The following is a 22,496-nucleotide window of genomic DNA, read 5'->3' as shown; positions in this document are numbered from 1 at the left end:
GACCTAAAAACTATGGAATTTACAAAAAAGAATCCTTTTACTTTCTCTGTTCTAACAGAGGGGCTTTAGTCCCTTTTGGGACAACAATTTGCCCATCATCCACCAACAAATCAAGAATTTCGTCACACTTAGTAACGTCAAACATATATGTTCTAGCAACAAATTTTTCAACTTTTGGCTCTACGGGATTCTTTCTATTTGAGGGTTTTAGCAGCTTGCATGTATATAGGGAGGCCTTGGCTTTATTTCGTCCATATTGACCTCATTTTCCTTTACATACTCATACTCATAGTAAGATGTATTTCCTATGTTGTCGACTTCGACATAAGCTACTTTCTTTTTGCTTAACTTAGTAGTTCTTACTTTTTCAGCTTTCAACTGTTCGACTTGTCACACTCTATCGGAGAACTAGGCCATGTCTCTTAAGTATTGGGTGTCTAACTTCTTCCTAATGGGGTAAACAAGACCCCATGCTGCCAGTTCGACTAACTCATGTTCTAGCACTTGAGTAAAACATATTGCTTTCATGGTTCTGAACCTATTGAGGTAATGGTCAATACTTTCTGCCACCTTTCTCTTTATGCTGGCCAATTCTTTGAGACTAATCTTACATTTCCCCATATAGAACTGCTTGAGAAAGGCCCTATCTAATTGGGCCAATGTAAAGATGGAGTTTAGGGGAAGTGTAGTGAACCACGTGAAAGTGTTCTTTGTCAATGATTTTGGAAAATACTTAATTTTCAAATTCTCATTGTTGGCTAGATCACCAGCCTCAGTCTGATACCGGGCAACATGTTTGACGGTGGACTCACTAGTGTCGCCAACGAACTTGGTGAATTTTGGGACTTTCCATCCCCTAGGCAATTTGGCTTGCCTTACATCCTCAGGTAACGGGGATATATAATTTGGCCTATAGATACCCATGTTGAGGCCATTCTGGACCATAACATGTTTGACGACGTTGGTGATGTTATCCTGTACCCCTATATTGTTCTGTCGGGCTTATCTCAGAACTTGGTCGGCATCTTGGTTGTGTTAGCACGCTCCAATTTTGCTGTTTGCAATTGTAGCACCAACTCATTTACCTCGACATTATCTTCGTCTTCACCTATTTTTCAATAGATTGGACTAATACTTTCTCAATTGGAGAGGAAGAAATCTCTCCTTTCGAGACATTGTCTATTAATTCGTCAATTAAATCAATTTGGTAACATTGCCAATCTTCATGAGTGTCTTTCATGGCTTCAAGTATATTAAATACTACATGCTCTTTATTAAACCCGAGAATCAATTCTCATATTCCTATATCAATCAAAGCGCAAATATCAAGGTGACTCTGACAGGTCACTGTCAGACTCTGTGGCTAGTTTGTCTTATTCTGATCACATGAATACCTAAGCTTTTTCTGATATAGACAACTGAGATGTAATTGATAATTCGTTTTATTTAAAAGGAACTTCAAATGTAATTTTAACGATATTATCCATTTGAAGAAACATCTCAACGTCTCTATTCAAGCTTCTCAAAGACTCTCTTATGCAAACTCTCGAACAACTCTTTTCCTTCTCTATATAAGGAGCTGAAGACTTGAATAAAAAATTAACTATTTACATTAAAAGAGCATTTAATTTGTCAAAACATAAGAACAAGGTTAACTTAAAATTTCTTATCTTTATATACTTAGAAATCCCTAATACTTAAATAGTTTTCTTGTTTTGTATTTTGTCTACACCTTTGATTGTATATAAAATGTATTACCCCAAACAATCTTTTATCTGTTAGGTAGATTGTTTGAAGTCTCTTACTTAGTGTTTGAGTATTTGAAGTCTCTTGTTTGTGGGCTTGAACATAGAAGTATCTTGCTTGTTTGTCGGAGCATTGAAATTCTCTTACTTATGTCCTTGATTATAGAAGTCTCTTACTTAGTGTTTGAGCATTGGAGGTCTCTTGCTTGTGTGCTTGAGAAAATTGTAATATTATGTGATTATATTGAAAATATCTTGTAAGTACAAGGGGGCTTGACTACTCTCGTTTTGTGAGAGGAACCCGAATAACTTTGTGTGTCTCCTTCTTGATTTCATTACTTATCTGCTTCTTATCTCTCACCTCTGATTCAGACTCTAGACTTTGTGTTTAGAATCTGATTAAGAGTTTGAAAAAGAAAGTAAAAGTCTAATACAATCCACCCCCTTCTTGTGTTTTTCTCACCTTTAATCACAACCTCAAATTCTGAAAATGAAGAACAATTGCACTTATCTTTGATGGTTTCACATCACTCCGATGAGGATGAGGTTAGTAATTTTGACTCAAGTGATAAACCTTATTATGATGAATTATAAGGCATTTTTAATGATTTTCATGATAAATGTCTAAAGCTTTTTTTATTATGTTCTAAATAAAAGAAGAGTATCACATCCCTGGAAAATAAATCTAAAAGCATGCAAGATGAGTTATATAAGATTAAATCTAAATTAGATACTCAAATTAATTGTCTAATATGTGATAAATGTGAATCTCTTAAATCTAATATTTTTGAATTAAATCAAGTCATAAACAAATATGAAAAGGTAAAAAGGATTTGAATATGTTGTTAAGTAAGCAAAGATATGCTAATAATAAAAGCGGACTAGGTTTTTATAACCATGGTAAATCTAGTGACATTAAAAAAAATACCTTTGTAAAATCATGAAATATTTACAATATTACTAAATCAAGAAAGTTGTGTAATAATATACAACTTAGTGGTAAATATGTGTGGGTTGAGAAAGGAACAAACTCAAATAGATCCAAAGACTATTGGGTACCTAGGAAGAACTATTCGTTTTCTTTTGTATGCGTGCTTTGAAACTAAAGGCTAACATTATAATATAAAGAGTTGGTTGTTCGAGGCATAGATAAATCATATGGTATCAATAGGTTTAAAAATTATTTTTTTAAAAGTTGATTTGAAAATATTGACACTTCCAATTAGCATTGTGAAGAAAAGTAAGTGTCAAAGTGTATGCTATTGTATCACTTCATCTAACACTTTAGTTGTCATGATGTATCCCTTCCTATATTATTTTATTTTGGATTTTATTAATTTTATTTATTTTAATAATGTCAAAAGGGGGAGAATTTTTTTTGGTTTCTTTTATAGATCACCTATCAATTCATATATCACTTACAAGTCTTAGAAAACTTCATTCAAACATAAGATAAGTTATTTCAACAAGATAAAAGAGGTAGAAACCACTTAAATAGGCTTAAAAATATGTTTTCAAAAGTAAACACAATGGTAATTTATTACTAGATATATGTAAATGATTACATGATGTTCAAAGTGTTTCCTGGAAAATATTCAAGGTGTTAATTGATTACCATATACCTGTAATTGATTACCCGTCAGCGAAATTCAATATTTTGAAATAGAGGAAACCAATAATTAATTACCACAGATGAGTAATCTACTACCACTTCCTAGGATGTGATTTTTCATGAACCAATATCATGTTTAAAATTTGTAATGGTTCATAATACCTTTCCAAAGTGGTATATTGTTTCATGTAGTCTTTTATGTTTGTATAAATACTTGTTTACAATTCTGAAATGTTTGAACAACTTTCAAATCTGATTTATAGAATCAACATGTCACTTTCAAGTGATTTTTATTTTTCAAAGTATTTGAAACTTTGTGAAAACCAAAAAATATATATATATATATATATATATATATATATATAATATATATATATATATATATATATATATATATATATATATATATATATATATATATATATATATATATATATATATATATATATATGGGTAATACTTACTTGTGCCTCAAGGGCACATGTTAAAAAACCCACAAATAGAAAATTTGCTTTGAAAAATAAATAAAATTATTAATAATAAGTTTCTAATAAATTCAATACACATTTTTCAAGAATTTATGTCTATATTCATCTCTTAATTTGTGGCCTTGGGCACAAGTTAGCATTACCTTTTATATATATATATATATATATATATATATATATATATATATATATATATATATATATATATATATATATATATATATATATATATATATATATATTCAATACACATTTTTCAAGAATTTATTTCTATATTCATCTCTTAATTTGTGGCCTTGGGGCACAAGTTAGCATTACCTTTTTATATATATATATATATATATATATATATATATATATATATATATAATATATATATATATATATATATATATATATTTTTTTTTGTTGATACATTCCATATATTAGTGGCGTATAAACAACAAATGTAGTATATTATCATAGTTAATTCAATCACAAAAATCCAACAACAGAGTAATTAATCAAAAAATACAAATATGTATGTAATGTGTTCATCTCCTCTACTACAATGCACGTGGTACCAAAATTAGGATATTAACAAGTATGTTACTGAATAACCAAACTCGTCATTGGACCGAAGTCCTAACTCATCACTATGCAAAGTCCTACTCTTCAGTGGACCAAAGTCCTAACACGTCACTGGCATTAAGTCATACCTATCTCCAATATATATGATGCATAAATGCAACAAATAATACAAATCATCATCCATAATCCTCCAACTCCAATCCTTCTCATTGGACATAAGCCCTACATGTCACTGGTTCCTTTAAACCTAAAAATCAGCATAAATCATCGCCAATGCAAGGCAACATCAATGGTTCCACTGAACCGAAACATCTAAGCATAAACTCAATTTTTTCATCTTTAAGAGGAATTCACCATAAACTAAACATAATAATTAAAATATATAATTTTCTCATTAATACTCATCAAAAATTCATATTCATGAGTTAGTTAACAACTAACCAACAACAACAACAACAACAACATAACTCATATTTAACTATAACGACTTTTACTCATAGTTTAAGGGTTACACGCATATCCTTTAAGATTTTCATAAACAACCCCAACTTAACTCAATTACTTACCAAACTCAACACTAAACATATCTATAATTTAAATCCAATTTATTTATAAATATATTCAAATTCCTTAAAATGCTCCAAGGGTTTCCCAAAACCTTTGTCCCTTTAAGTTTACCCTTAGGATCCTTAAACCCTTGATTTAACTCTTAAATAGAATGTCTAACATCACAATATCACCAAATATTATAGAATTATGAAACTCTCAAGTTTAAAGGTTCTTTAAACACTATTTCAAAAGCAATTAATTTAATCTCGATCGGAGTTGCAAAACTCCAATTACGCGTGAAACAAGATGACCAATGCAGGACTAAAATTTGACCACGCTTCTGGTATAAAAACCAGAGAACTGCTATTTTTTTAGTGCTCCCCGGCCCAATTTCACTACTTCAACATAATTATTATCACATTAGTTTTCCAACACAATTGATCACACCTAAAACAGACTTATGAAACTCAAGTTACACATGAAACAAGACAACTAATCCCCTTTTATGTCTATATGCGATTTTTCTCTTTGCAACAGTTTCAGACTTTTATAGTTTTAAAAATCAACATTTTCTAATCAACAACAACATTTCTTATCATAAATCAGAACTCATCAATCACAAAATCTCAACATATATCATGACTATCAATAACATCGATATCAAGAGAGAACTCTATGGCATCAATCATAACATTTTAACACATATCATATAACTTCAGTAATTAATAGAGCATGGAAATTAGGATTAACAACAACAACCATAAGAGGTTTTATACAAATCTTTTCAAGGTTCAATTCATATTACCAATAGGGGGATATAAAAGAGAAAAGGGAAAAAGGATATGGACTTTCCACTACCCCTCATACTTAACACTCATACCTTGAATATTCCCCCCCCCCCCCCCCCCCCCCCCCCCCCCCCCCCCCAATACCTTAAACTTGCAGAAAAGCTTTGAAATTTGGCTATGAAAGTTCTCCCCTTCACTTTCTCTCCTAGGGTTACCTCCACTCTCTTATTCCTTATTTCCCAAAACTTATATATACTCTCCTTTTTCTTTTCTCACTTCTACTTAAATAAAAAATCCTATTTATTTTTATTTCGTTAATCACACTAATTCCCTTAATTCCTTAAAATTTTATCCACTTATTTATTTTTATTTAAAATTATATTTCACTACCCACTCATAATTTCTCTCAATTTCTACCAATTTTCCTTAATTTTATTTAAATTCTAATTTTATACTAAAATCAATATTCTTTACTTCTACATAATTTAATTATAAAAATATAAGTAAGTTCTACCGAACAACTCATTACCCAATATAATATTAATTAATCACTCTATCATATCCAAAATTTTGAGCATTTTTTCTTTGTATAGTTCTAAAGAGTTTTATATTTTGAATGATTCAAATCGCTCACTTGGTAGTGTAGGGAGGTTGTTAAGTGTGAGGTTGAATGTTCAAGTCCCATAAAATAATTTACATTAAAATTTTATTTTATTCTTGATTTTATCATTATTCACTTTTAATTACTACTTAATTTCTAAACATAATTTAGTATAAATAGGATACTCTATACATATTTCTAACACAGTTAACCTTAATCCATCCACTATCATTCATATTCACATAAAACACACATTTTTACACTAGACAAATCCTTGTTAGAGTAAAAAAAAAATAGAGTTATTAATCCTAGATAGCGGAGCGACCGACCCCAAAAATGGAATAACAGATAGTGGGATAACTTTTTGGACTAATTATATGAATATTCTACTTATATTATTATTCATCCAAAATCAATATATTTTAAAAGAAAAGAAAAAAATGATATGTAAGAAAAATCAAACCTGAAAACGAATAGAAAAACAATAAATAGAGAAGAACAAGATAAAGAACAAAATAGAAAAGGAGAAAATAGAAGAAACACTATGGAGAAAGGTGAAAAAACACGAATGAGAGGCAAAAATACAAACGACTACAATAATTTTTTCAATTTTAAAACTTTTTAAGTGTTAAAAGATCTTTTCGTAGTCCAAAAAAGCCATGAAATCAGAAAACAGCTCCAGGTCGGGAAGCGCCCCGCTCCTGCAACCCGTTATCCCGGCTTTCCCGGCTGTTATCCAAAACTGGGATGCGTTCCGCTCCTCCGTACCAGAGGGTTGCCGCACCAGGAGAGAATCCGGAATAGCGTTTGGAGCGGTCGCTATTAATAAATGTGAAAAAAACCACAAAAAAAGGTCAATCTCCGATTTCTTTTCTTAGTTTCTATCTTTGCATTTTTTTCCTTTTGTATTTCTTACTTTCATATGCTTTTTTTAGTGACATATTTTTTGTTATGCTTTGGTTTAGTTAGATAAGAGAAATCACACTCACTTACCACTTGCACACTTTTTTTCTTTCTAAAATCAAGTTCCATTGATATTGAGTACACAAGGTACTCATACCCAATATAAACGAATTAACAAAAGAAAAGATTCACAACCAACACCAACAAGCCTAATCAAAAATAGGGACCAAACTAAATTCATAAAAATTAGTGTTGGAGTAAGAAATATCTCCTATGTAAGACCAGTTCCAAACAAAAAAAATTATATTCCAAATAACATTGTTCAAACTAAGATTACTATCGTTGAAAATAATATCATTCCTAACCTTCCATAAGCACTAGACAACTGACACCCAAATAGAACCCACTTTGACACGTTTAGTTTGGCTGTTACACGAACCAAACCAAAATTCCATTATCCTGCTTTTGCCTTATTTTTCTTTTTTGTTAATTAAAAGTCAAAGGTTGACTTTTTTGGATTTTAAATTTAATTTTCATTTTTTAATTTAGGTAATTTTTAAAATATTTATTCTTTACTTTTTATTGTTTTTATGCATAAAAATTAGAAAATCAATTTATTTTTGGATTGTTGATTATGTTTTATTTCATACTTTAATTGGATTAGATAAAATTATTTTTGCTGGTATAATAATTTTATTATAAATATGATTTTTTTTTTACACACAAGGGCACCCATTCTCATACACTTTCATACATCTAAAATCAACTTCTTTTTAATTAATATTTTTATCAATAGGTCAAAAAATTGCATGTTTCTTTTGAGATTAATTACTATGCATTGTCACTGTAAAAAGATTTACACTGTCGATTTATCACCATCATCCGTTTGCACTACTTTATAGGTTCTTAAAATAAAAGTCAAACTTATTTCAATATCCAACGTATAGGATTAACTGACGGTGTAAAATCTTTTTACACTATTAGTGTATATTAATTAAATCCTTTTCTTTTAATATTTATTATTAATATTTTTTATTAATATGTTTTTAAATAATTAATTTTTCATTTTTTCATTTTAACCTAAAATAGTAAAAAAAATCCAAAAAAAAAAAAAGTAAAAAAGTCAGAAAAATATTTCATTTTTGGTTACAAAATCATTCACATTAAGTTTTTATTTTATTCTTGATTTTATCATTATTCACTTTTAATTACTAATTAATTTCTAAACCTAATTTTATTAGTATAAATAGGATACTATATACATATTTTTAACACAACTAACCTTAATCCATCCACTACCATCCATATTCACATAAAACACACATTTCCACACTAGGCAAAACCCTTGTTAGAGTCAAAATATAAAAAAAAATATTAAAAAAGGGTTAGTGACATTTTTTGTTATACTTTGGTTTAGTTAGATAAGAAAAATCACACTCACATTGATATTGAGTATAAGAGGTACTCACACCCAATACAAACCAACTAATAAAAGAAAAGATTCTCAACCAACAACAACAAGTCTAATAAAAAAATAGGGACCAAGCTAAATTAATGGAAATTAGTATTGGAGTAAGAAATATCTCCTATGTAAGACCAGTTCTAAGCTAAAAATTTATATTCCAAATAACATCGTTCAAATTAAAAACCATCGTTAAAAATAATATCATTCCTAACCTTCCACATACACTAGACAACCGACATCCAAATAGAACCTACTTTGACACGCTTAGTTTGGTTGTTACACGAACCACACCAAAATCCTATTGTTCGGCTTTTGCCTTATTTTTCTTTTTTGTTAATTAAAAATCAAAGGTTGACGTTTTGGGGTTTTATATTTAATTTTCTTTTTTTAATTTAGGTAATTTTTAAAATATTTATTTTTTATTTTTTATTGTTATGCACAAAAATTAGAAAATCAGTTTATTTTTGGATTGTTGGTTATGTTTTATTTCATAATTTAATTGGATTAGATAATAATTATTTCTGTTTGACCTAATAATGTTATTATAAATATGATTTTTTTACACACAAGGGCACCCATTCTCATACATTTCATACATCTAAAATCAACTTCTTTGTATTTCATATTTTTACCAATAGATCAAAACAAATACATTTTTCTTTCTTTATTTATTATTAACTTTTTTATTAATATGTTTTTAAATAATTAACTTTTTATTTTTTTCATTTTAATTTAAAATAGTAAAAAAAAATCCCAAATAAATAAATAAGTAAAAAAAGTCAGAAAAAATATTTCATTTTTTCGTTAAAAAATCATTCACATTAAGTTTTTATTTTATTATTGATTTTATCATTATAACTTTTAATTACTAATTCTTATTTTATTAGTATAAATATGATAGTCTATACATATTTTTAACACAACTAACCTTAATCCATCCACTACCATTCATATTCACATAAAACACACATTTTCACACTAGGCAAACCCTTAGAGTTAAAAAAAACACAAGAAAAGGTCAATCTCCGATTTCTTCAGTTTCTATCTTTGCGCTTTATTTTCTTTTCTATTTCGTACTTTCATATGCTTTTTTTACTGACATTTTTTATTATGCTTTGGTTTAGATAGATAAGAGAAATCACACTCACTTACCACTTGCACTTTTTTCCCCTAAAAGCAAGTTCCATAGATATTGAGTACAAGGGGTACTCACACCCATTACAAACCAACTAACAAAAGAAAAGATTCCCAACCAACACCAACAAGCCTAATCAAAAATAGGGACCAAGCTAAATTCATGGAAATTAATGTTGGAGTAAGAAATATCTCATATGTAAGACCAGTTCCAAGCTAAAAAATTTATATTCCAAATAACATCGTTCAAATTAAGATTATTATCGTTGAAAATAATATCATTCCTAATCTTCCACAAGCACTAGACAACCGACATCCAAATAGAACCCACTTTGACACGTTTAGTTTGGCTGTTACACGAACCACACCAAAATAATAAATTATTCCAAGAGCTGCCAGCGAATGACACACAACAACTAGCCCAAGCCCCTATTATTTCCCAAACTATCGGAGCAACCAGACAGACGAAGAAAAGATGAATTAAATCTTCTTTATCCGTTGAGCAGAAGACACAAATACCTTCATGCATAGAGCGACACAATCCTCTTTTCTTCGGTTGATCTTTCGTTGCGCATTTTTTCAACAAAAATCTCCAGCCAAACACTTTAATCTTCGCCTAAACTTGAATCCTCAATAAAAAACTAAAGGCACGACTATGATCTATGTCCAAAGTTTCCTGAATTTTGCATCCCCTTAGACGTTGATAACCATCTAGAGTAGTGTACACAACATACTCCCTCACTCCAATGAACGACATCCTTTTCACCTGTTGTAGGGAAAAAACCAGTCAACTGAACCTTTAATTTTGCCACTCTGTGACTAACAGAATTCTGCATCATAACAGGGATTTCGAAGTCGTCCCAGTTTCAAACATCATTGTGTCATCCACCCATATTAGCCACATAATTGTCTTTGTGATTACTGAAGGTAAACATATCATGGAAAGAACTTGCAAGAGGTGAACCTCCACACCAGTTTGCAGACCAAAAAGGCACCAATGTTCCCTCTCCAAGTTTATACTTTATTGAACCCGCAAAAAAAACCATTGTTAATTGTTAAATCTCCAATGTTGATCAGGTTCTTCCACCAATTTGATGAAGCTCTTTAGATATGCTGCTCTACTCCATAAGAATGTAATGCTTGACTCCCTCATATCTAGCTTTAAGAACCCCTTTCCGTAAAGCTTGCTCTTTAATTAAAATTCTCCACTTCCATTTAGTGAGTAGAGCCAAATTCTCCACTTACCCTTGCACATGTTATGTTGTTTGGATTTGGTGGACATGAAAAGAATCATACCCTACGAACCTACTAATTTAATGTTTTCATATATTTATTTAATATTTATTTATTTGCTAAGTGGTATATTTTTTCTACACCTTTTTATAAATTTGATTTAGATAGAATGTATTCTCTTATTTAGTATAATTTTTATATATTACTTTTGTAATTTTATTTATTTAATATATTGTTAATATTTGTTTAAAATACTATAACTCAATTCACATTAAACATTTTCTTTTGAAAGCCAACAAGGGGGCGACGCTCTTCCCTTCCTCGGATATTTTTTTTCTTTTCTATATTATTATTTATTATTATCTCTTTTTCCTAACAATTAAGGTTTTTAGAGATAACACGAACCTTAAATCTTTTGGGCTCTAACCCCTTTTATTCACATATCTTGTTTTATTAGTTAGCTTAAAATCACACTCCTTAGTTGTTATATCTAATTTTTATTAAATAATTTAATTATTATTTTTTATTTTTAAATTTAAGTTATTCATTTAATTTAGTTAATGTAGTTTTCACTTGATTCTTTATTTTTTATTTTTTATTTTTATGTTAATTAGTTACTTTAGGTAATTTGTTTTAACTTATAAAAATGGTTTTAAAATAAAAAAGAATACTTCCTTTTTTCAAAAATACAATAATAGACCATTTTTTTAGATTTTTTTTCAAAATAAACACATTTTCAAATTATTTACTAAACTAACCACTTTTCAAACAAAAAAATTACTAAACAAGAGTAGGCCTCACTGCCTGTGGCGCATGCCTGCTTTTTTGCACTAATACGCCAACCCTAGTGGCGCATGCTTTGTTTTTTTTTATAATTATTTTAAAAAAATACATTGTGCATGTACTAAGGGGAGGCGCCAGGAGGAATCACACATGCATGTAAAAGACTATTGAACATGCGCCATGAGGAGTGACACATGCATGAAATACTGGTAAAAAACAATAGACAGTGGCGACTGGAGGAGTGGCACATACATGCAATATTAGGCTTTTGCATGCATGCACCATAGGCAGTGGCGCCTTAGTGCAAATAAACAATACATGCGTCACATGCAGTGGCGCCTGCTCTTGTCGTGTGATTTTTTTTGTTTGAAAATTGGTTAGTTTGGTAAATAGTTTGAAAATATGGTTATTTTGGTATTTAATTTGAAAATAGTGGTTATTTAAAAAAAAACTTTTTTTTTACTTTGAATAATCCACTTGTACATAGCCATGAACCAAACCTTTGCATAATCAAATTAATTTAGCATCTTCGCAAATAAAAATAGATGAGGGGATGCACACCTACTTTATTTTCGAGCAATTGATTGGTTGACGCTCGCCATATCAATCGATTAATCAAAATCTAAAACTCCTAAAAATAACACGACTCATCAAATATGTTTTTGTGCCCCTGTGCACTCACTTAAAATCTTTTCATAAAAATGACAGGTTAAGTCTTTTCGACGCAAAATACAAACGAGTGCTTAAGCCTCCGTCGTGCGGGCATACAAGTCAATACTTAAATGAAAGAACTTGACTTAAACCTCATTCTATAAAATCAACCGACAAACATTATTTTGTACGAACTACAGAGCTCTGATTTTCTCATTGCACTATGATATTACGTAGGCACGAGGTTTTGAAACCTTCGCGAGCTCAATAATTAAAAACTTTTTTCTCTTTTCTTTTATAATTAATTTATCTTCCAGTAAATATATTTTCAAAAATAAGATAAGAATAAAACAAACATTCTCTTAACAAACAATCGACCCTAGAACTATAGGAGGTTCCTGTTGAGTACGACAGACGTGAGGGGTGCTAATACCTCCTCCTTGCATAACTGACTCCCGAAGCCTAAATTTGGTTGCGATGACCATCTTATCCATTTTTCTTTCCCATAGGGTTTTATCGTCATTTCCCCTTTCCTTAGGAATAAATAAAGAATGGTGGTGACTTTGTTAGTTCATCTGCGAGTGTGTGATGCACTTTGCGAGGTCGTATTTTTTAAGATGAGACATACTCAAAGACACTCTAAAATTAAATCAAATTATTATAATAATTAATAAAATATTATAATAAAAATAACTCTCGATAAGACTCCTTTATCTGATTCTCTAACTCTTATGTCACACCACTTATATCGACGATTACAACTAAATAGATTCAATTATAAGACACATACCTTGAATCAATTATCAGGTTCTGAGGCCTCAAAACCATTAATAGCACAAACTTTCCCACTAGTATGTGCGGTATCTGGCCCCTTATTTGGCTTCTGGCATTGGGTGTTGATGTGACCCGACTCTCCATAGTTGAAACAAGTTAGAACTGTGATCTTGCACTCAACGACACAATGTCTTAACTTTCCATATTTTAAACATGTTAGGCTTGAGGTCTTGCACTTGGAGGAACGATGACCAAACCCTCCACACTTGAAGCATCTCAGAGAAGAATAAAAGCTTCCCCCACTTGTTTCATTCCCGCTTGCGGCCTTCTGTTGGGATTTCTGATTTTCCTTAGCAATTGAAGTCATATACAGCTTGCCACGATTCTGATTCCCATTCGTCTTCTCGCCCACACTCTTGTAGTGAGTGAATATGACTCTACTATCCTCATCACAAATTCTGCACTTGTTGACCAACACTGAGAAATGACGAATCTCGTGATATCCTATGAATTGTTTGATCTAAGGACGTATACCACTTTCGAACTTCACACACTTGAGATCTTCAACATCTACATCATTACTTTATCCACAACCGACCATTAAAGTAAATAACGGTTAATGACGGTTAATGAAAACAAGCATCGACCGTGTCCTCACACATGTCACACATCAGAGTATAAACAAGATCACAAAACCTATGCCGAATGGACCGACCAGACTCTGATACCAACTACTTAACACCCTAAACCCCAACACATAATTTATAAAACACGCATAATAAAAGAATACGAAGGGCGTCACGTTTCTCAATATAGCACTTCAAATTGTCTCATAATTAGAAAATCAACTTCAATTAATCATAAAAAAGTTAATTCATCATCTCGCAAGAAAAAAAACAAAAAAAAATCCCAACCTAGTTTTACACTATCATAGTGACACGTGGAAAACTAAACAATGTGAAAAGATAAACAACAAAGAAGGCCAACTATGTCATCCTTCAATACATAGATCAGTTAAAACTCCTAGTCTCTACTTGAGTATCTACAACACAAATGTAAAGAAAAACACAAAAACAAACAAAAAAGAGGTGAGAAATACATTCCATATATTATAGAAATATAAACATCAAGGGTAGTATATTATCACAGTTAAATCAATCACACAAATCAAATAACAGAATAATTAATCAACAAATGCAATTATGTATGCAATGTATGCATCACCTCTAGTTTAATGCATGTGGAACCAAAATTAGGATATTCACATGTGTGTTACTGAATTATCCAACTCGTCACTAGACTAAAGTTCTAATTCATCACTGCAACGAAGTCCTACTCGTCACTAGACCAAAGTCCTAACTCGTCATTGGACATAAATTCTACCTATCTCCAATATACATGATGCATGTGTGCAACAAACAATACAAATCATCATCCACATACTTATTTCGTAAGTTCATTTCATAAGTTCATTAATTCCTCATAATTCTACCCACTTACTTATTTTTATTTAAAATTTCATTTCACTATCCACTCACAATTTCTCTCAATTTCTACCGATTCTCCTTAATTTTATTTAAATTCTAATTTAATACTAAAATCAATATTCTTTACTTCTACATAATTTAATTATAAAAATATACATAAATTCTACCCAACAACTTATTACCCATATAGTATTAATTAATCACTCAAAGATACTCTAAAATTAAATAAAAATTATTATAGTAATTAATAAAATATTATAATAAAAACTTAGGTGTTACAACTTTCCCCCACTTATAAAATTTTCCCTCAAAAAATTTCTGATAAAAATAACTTTGAATAAGAATCCATCATCTGATTCTCTAATTCCCACGTCACGCCACCTCTATCGATGATTGCAACTAAAGAGATATCAATTATGATACACATACCTTGAATCAATTATCATGTCTCAAGGCCTCAACCCAACTAATAACAAGGATTTTCCCACTAGTCCGCGCAATATCTAGTGCCTTGAATCAATTATCAACGATTTCTTAAGAGACTTAGGAATCACGTAGTCGACAATGTATTTGGTGAATGGATTTTTTCGATGGTGAGAGGGAGCTTGGTGGGTGGTGTCTAGCTCGCTTCTCCTTAGAGAATGGTGCGTGATAACATGAAATAGTATCACATTCTAGGACTTAATTCAATTAAATTATATTATTATTTGCTTCAATTTATTTCATTTTACTCGATATTACTCGGTATTTCCTTTCTATTTATCTCAGGTAGTCTATCTGAAGCACAAGTAAAAAAAGGGAAGAAAAGGAGGTGCAGAAAGAAGTTTTTGGAAACAAATATCAAAAGTCAAAGCCCAGCCCAAAAAGCACAGGTGTTGTGCCTGTGACGAGCGTCACGCTATGCACACTCCTGTGACGAGCGTCACACATGGTGTGACGGACGTCACACCACTCCCCTATATTTTTGCCTTCAGAGACGTTGAGTCCTATTTGCACGCCTAACCATTCGCTGCTACGTGAAGACCTTTGAAGCGGACTACTTTTGGAAACCGTTACAGAAAGTACCAGTATAAATATCAGCTTTGCAAACCCTGCAGGGGTTCCACGCCTTTTCCAGATTTCTTTGCCGTTTTTGCTTTTCCGCATTTTCTTTTTCCAGCAGCTTAAGCATATTTTTACAGTACTACTTTTACAATTTTTATATTGTTTCTTTTGCAATTCTATTTTCTTTTCTAGCACTTGATTAATTTTTCGCACAATAGTTTCTACACCGGAAACTATTGTGTACCTTTTACCGGATCTAACCTTACGTTAGAATCTAGTTTTTTATTCCTTCGCTTTTATTTTCCTGCCTGATTGAAGAATTCAAGAACAGATCCAACCGACCTGTGGTGGAGTGTTCAAGACTGCTATTTAATTTCTCAGGTTCTTTAATTATTGTTTGAATTTATATATGCTTTGTTTTATTATTTATTTATATTATTTGCTTGATATGAATCTGTTTATGCATGCTGATTTTTTAGATCTGTTTAGTATGTCTGGCTAAATTATTTAGGCATCGGTATGTAAAGTAAGCGGAATGAAGGAATCAAAACTAAGTTGGTCAAATTAAGTTTAAAATTAAAATCACTCTTTTTACGGTCTCAATTTACAGGTTTAATAACAAAGTTTTTGTACGAAAGTAAAAGACATAAAGAAGTTAAAATCAATAGAGCGAGAGTTTGAGGTTTTGACTGGACAGTGTAAATTGGACATTAATTCTAGATCAGGGCGAGAGCAATTTTTAGAGTTAATTAAATTCTAATCTTTTTCAAAAAGTATTTTTAAAGATTGAATGTGAGGACGAGAGTTAAGCATTTGAATTTAATTATATAACCTAAGTCAACAGAGCGAGAGTTTGAGATAAGGGTGTTTAAACGATTATTGTTTTCTTAAAAAGAGTTTCTACGGATTCTATTGTTTTCAAAAAGTGGTTTTTGACTTAACTATAAGTGACAGCTACGTTAATATAAAATCATAGTTTATTCAACAGAGCGAGAGTTTGAGATAAAACTTTTAATCAATAGAGTCAACTGAAAAGATTTATTTTAAAACCAAGAAACCAACAAAGAATTGATTCCCTAATTACGACGAATTACATACCGATATCCGCTTTATTGATATTTAATCTAGATCTTATTTTAGTTTTAGCTTTTCCCCCAAACAATCAAAGTATTACCTGCCTTAGCTTTACGAAGTAACCTTAGATAACGGTATATCGATTCATAAGTCCCTGTGGGATCGATATCTTTTAAAACTACGCGATAGAACTGTGCACTTGCAGTTTGTACCCCAAATTCGACTCATAAAGTCGCGATCAAGTTTTTGACGCCGTTGCCGGGGACTTTTATTTAGTCGATATCGTAACTCTTCTGTTACGCTGTAGAGACTAAGGCTTTTCTTTTCTCTTTTCTTTCTTTTGTTGATTTGTATGCCACACACTCGCTCACAAGGCGAGCCGTTCTACCTACGAATCAACGATATCGAACTATATCTCCGAGTCTTACGACGAATTCGAGAATATCGTGCTGCAAACAATCTACCTCCTGTTGAACTTCCTGATTTCAAAAATATTTTCCCTTCTATACCCGAGATGGAAGAACCAGCTCGTGCTCTTAGAGATTGCGCCGCTCCATCGCAAGATGAACCGCATTCGAGTATTGCTCCACCCGCAATCGAAGCAAACAACTTTGAACTCAAACCTTCACTGTTGCAGGCAGTGCAACAGAACCAATTCTCTGGAAATCCTACCAAGGATCCAAACCTTCATTTATCCGTATTTGTCCAATACGTTGATACTGTTAAAGCTAATGGTGTCACTTCAGAGGCAATTCAACTTCGTCTTTTTCCTTTCTCATTAAGAGATATCGCTAGAAGATGGCTTCAATCTCTTCCTTCCAACTCAGTCACCACATGGAACGAGTTAAAGAAAGTTTTTCTTGCCCGATATTTTCCGCCAAGCAAAACAGCTATGTTAAGAGCCCAGATAAATGGATTTAAACAGAAAGATAACGAGTCTCTTTTCGAAGCATGGGAAAGATACAAAGACATGATGAGACTTTGTCCACACCATGGTTTAGAGGACTGGTTAGTAATTCATACCTTCTATAATGGTCTCTTATACAACACGAGGTTAACAATAGACGCCGCCGCAGGTGGTGCACTAATGAACAAACCTTATGCTGATGCCTACCAACTTATCGAAAGCATGGCTCAAAACCACTATCAGTGGGGAACCGAACGAACAATGGTGGAAAAACCTCAAACAAAAACTGGCATGTACGAGATAAGTAACCTTGATCATGTTAATGCAAAAGTGGATGCTCTGGTCCAGAAAATTGAAAGTTTAAATGTATCACCTCCAGCCACCGTGGTTGCTATAACTCAGAATTGCGAAGTCTGTGGAATCCAAGGTCACACTCCTGCAGATTGTCAACTTCTAACAGGAATCCAAGCGGAGCAAGTAAACTATGCTCAAGGAAGCCCCTACTCGCACACCTATAATTCAAATTGGAAGAATCATCCCAATTTTTCATATAAGAGTAATAATGCTTTATACGCACCTGGACAATCTCCAAATCAAGCCCCAGCTATACCTCCGGGATATCAGAAGCCGACCCCATCTACATCTAACAATAACGCCCCTAGGAAATCCAACTTGGAAATCATGATGGAAAACTTTATAGCCTCTCAACAGCAAACCAATAAAGATTTCTTAAACCAGAATGTACACACTGGCGAACAAATTAAACAACTAGCAAGTAAAGTATATGCCCTAGCTACTCATAACAAAATGCTGGAAACGCAAATTTCACAAGTAGCTCAACAACAAGCGCCTACTGCTGCCCCAACTGGTACATTTCCTGGCCAACCCCAACCTAACCCAAGAAGCCACGCTCATGCAATCATACTGAGAAGTGGAACGGAAGTGGAAAGACCGTCTGACCCAAGGATAGAAAACCAAAACTCTAAAAGGTCAACTGAGGAAGAAAGTGAACCTAAGGAAAAGGAAGAGAGTAATAAGGAAACCGTAGAAAAGAAGGAACCTTATGTACCTCCACCACCCTATAAACCACCTATCCCTTACCCTCAAAGGCTTATTAAAACCAAAGATGCGGGCCAATTTAAAAAATTTGTCGACCTACTAAAACAATTAAACGTCACGATTCCGTTTACAGAAGCTATTACGCAGATGCCCTCATATGCCAAGTTCTTAAAAGAAATTCTTTCTAATAAAAGGAAACTTGAAGATAGCGAAACCGTTACATTCACCGCTGAATGTAGCGCTATAATCCAAAATATGCCTCCTAAACTTAAAGACCCAGGTAGTTTCTCTATACCCTGTCACATAGGAAAATTTGTCATTGACAAAGCCTTATGCGATTTAGGAGCCGGTATCAGTGTTATGCCTTTATCCATATGCAAGAGACTTGAAATGGGAGAATTAAGACCAACTAAAATGTCTGTGCAACTAGCAGATCGTTCCGTCAAATATCCTGTAGGAATTCTTGAAAACGTTCCAGTGCGCATAGGTCAATTCTACATTCCAACTGATTTTATAATTATGGATATTAGAGAAGATGAAGTTACACCCATTATACTGGGAAGACCGTTCTTAGCAACTGCCGGTGCAATCATAGACGTAAAACGAGGACGACTCACTTTTGAAGTAGGAGAAGAGAAAATTGAGTTCATTCTTTCCCAATTTTTGAAAGCACCTGCAATGGAAGATACATGTTACTTCATGGATATCATCGATGAATGCATAAAAGAAACGGAGTTAGAAAAAGACAAATCATCTGACTATCTTGTAGAAGACAAACTTGACCAATGTTTAGCAATAACACCGGATCCTACGCAATGCCTTAAGAAACCAACCTTAGACCTGAAAACACTTCCCAAAAATCTGAGATATGAATTCCTAGACTTAGAACTTGAATGACCAGTGATAGTTAATGCTGACCTAGGAAGACTCGAAACAGAAAAACTCCTGCATATCTTAAGAAAGTATCCAACCGCACTAGGTTACAACATCACCGATCTTAAAGGAATAAGTCCTTCTATTTGTATGCACCGCATCATGTTATAAGAAGACTGTAAAACTTCCAGGGAACACCAAAGGAGACTAAACCCGATCCTGAGTGAGGTAGTAAAGAAGAAAATAACCAAGTTATTAGAGGCAGGTATCATATATCCTATATCTGATAGCAAATGGGTTAGTCCTGTACACGTAGTACCAAAGAAAGGAGGTGTAACAGTCATTGAAAATGAAAAAGGAGAAACTATAACCAAACGAATCGAATCGGGATGGAGAATGTGCATTGACTATAGGAAACTAAACAAAGCAACCCGAAAAGATCATTTCCCTTTACCATTCATTGACCAGATGTTAGAACGATTAGCAAAACATTCACATTTCTGCTATCTAGACGGTTACTCAGGTTTCTTTCAAATACCAATTCATCCTGATGACCAAGAAAAGACAACGTTCACGTGCCCTTTTGGTACCTTCGCTTATAGACGAATGTCGTTTGGCTTGTGTAATGCTCCTGCAACCTTCCAAAGATGCATGATGGCAATATTCACCGATTTTCTAGAAAACATCATGGAAGTATTTATGGATGACTTTTCCGTATGCGGACAAAGCTTTGAAGAATGTCTTGAAAACCTAGAGAGAGTTCTAGAGCGATGTGTAAAAGTAAACCTAGTACTTAATTGGGAAAAATGTCACTTTATGGTACAAGAAGGAATTGTTTTAGGACACATCATCTCGAACAGAGGAATTGAAGTAGACAAAGCCAAAATAGAGGTAATCGAAAATCTTCAACCCCCGAAAACTGTGAGAGAAGTACGAAGCTTCTTAGGACATGCCGGTTTTTATCGACGATTCATTAAAGACTTCTCTAAAATAACTAAACCTTTAACCGGGCTATTGATGAAGGATGCTGAATTCATATTCGACAATAAATGTTTAGAAGCATTTCAAACGCTTAAACAAGCACTGATCTCCGCACCCATAATGCAGACACCAGATTGGAACGAACCATTCGAAATAATGTGTGATGCTAGTGATTACGCTGTAGGTTCTGTTTTAGGACAACAAAAAGATAAAAAGCTTCACGTTATATATTACGCAAGTAGAACTCTAGATGAAGCACAAATGAATTACGCCACAACCGAGAAAGAACTTCTAGCAGTAGTATTTGCGCTAGATAAATTTCGTTCCTACTTGGTCGGAGCCAAAATAATCATCTACACTGACCACGCTGCTATCAAATACCTCTTAACAAAAAAGGATGATAAACCTAGACTCCTAAGGTGGATCCTGTTGCTACAAGAGTTCGATTTGGAAATCAAAGACAAGAAAGGAACTGAAAACGTAGTAGCAGATCACCTCTCTAGACTTGAGAACCTTGAACCGGAAAGAACATCAATTAACAATGATTTCTCGTACGATAAGCTTATAGCTACTTTAGAAGAAAATAACGCTGATAAAAAGGTAGAAACCACCTTAGCTATATCTGTTACACCGTGGTACGCTGACCTCGTCAATTATTTAGCTGTCGGAATAGTTCCACCTACTTTATCCTACCAGTAGAAGAAACGATTCTTCTATGACATAAAACACTATTATTGGGATGACCCCTTACTTTTTAAAAGAGGCCCCGATGGTATTTTCCGTCGGTGTATACCCGAAGAAGAGGTAGAAAATATAATCCAACACTGTCACTCCGCTCCTTATGGTGGACACGCAAGTACATCCAAGACCTGCTCTAAAATCCTACAAGCCGGTTTTTATTGGCCAAGTATATGGAAGGATGTACATGCAGCTATTAAGAGATGTGACAGATGTCAACACACAGGAAACATATCTAGACGTGACGAGATGCCACAAAAGGGAATCTTGGAAGTAGAGATTTTCGACGTGTGGGGGATAGACTTCATGGGACCTTTTCCATCCTCTTTCGGTAACAAATACATACTCGTGGCAGTTGACTACGTATCAAAATGGATTGAAGCTATAGCTTCCCCAACAAACGACACACGAGTAGTAACTAGACTCTTTAAGAATATAATATTTCCAAGGTTTGGTGTCCCAAGAATAGTAGTAAGTGATGGTGGATCGCATTTCATATCCAAAGTACTCGAAAAACTACTGCTTAAGTATGGCGTAAGACATAGAGTAGCGACACCTTACCACCCTCAAACCAGTGGGCAAGTAGAAGTGTCTAACAGAGAGATTAAACAAATATTAGAAAAAACAGTCGCCACTTCAAGGAAAGACTGGTCATTAAAATTACCAGAAGCTTTATGGGCTTACCGAACTGCTTACAAAACTCCAATAGGGACAACCCCATTTAAGCTAATTTATGGAAAATCTTGTCACCTCCCGGTAGAATTAGAACATAAAGCCTATTGGGACATAAAAAATCTAAATTTAAACTATAAAGCCGCCGGTGAAAAGAGAATCCTTGATATAAGCGAATTAGAGGAATTCAGAAGAGACGCTTACGAAAATGCCAGAATCTACAAAGAAAGAACAAAACAATGGCATGACAAGCGCATATCAAGGAAAACCTTCAAACAAGGCGATACCGTCCTTTTATTTAACTCCAGACTAAAGTTATTCCCGGGAAAACTACGATCTAGATGGTCGGGTCCTTTTCAAATCAC

General features: G+C 32.9%; 1 non-coding gene across 1 annotated transcript; it reads right to left on the bottom strand.

The window, feature by feature from the left end:
* Window positions 1-17,793: 17,793 nt before the first annotated feature.
* LOC127133326 (small nucleolar RNA R71) lies at window positions 17,794-17,900 on the bottom strand. The gene has a single exon (XR_007807310.1). It is a non-coding gene; the product is annotated as a small nucleolar RNA R71 (small nucleolar RNA).
* Window positions 17,901-22,496: the final 4,596 nt, after the last annotated feature.

The sequence above is a fragment of the Lathyrus oleraceus genome, chromosome 3 (genome assembly GCF_024323335.1).
Source record: "Lathyrus oleraceus cultivar Zhongwan6 chromosome 3, CAAS_Psat_ZW6_1.0, whole genome shotgun sequence".
NCBI lineage: Eukaryota > Viridiplantae > Streptophyta > Magnoliopsida > Fabales > Fabaceae > Lathyrus > Lathyrus oleraceus.
Note: the sequence above shows the minus strand (reverse complement) of the source record. Positions and strands in the feature narration are given on the sequence as shown.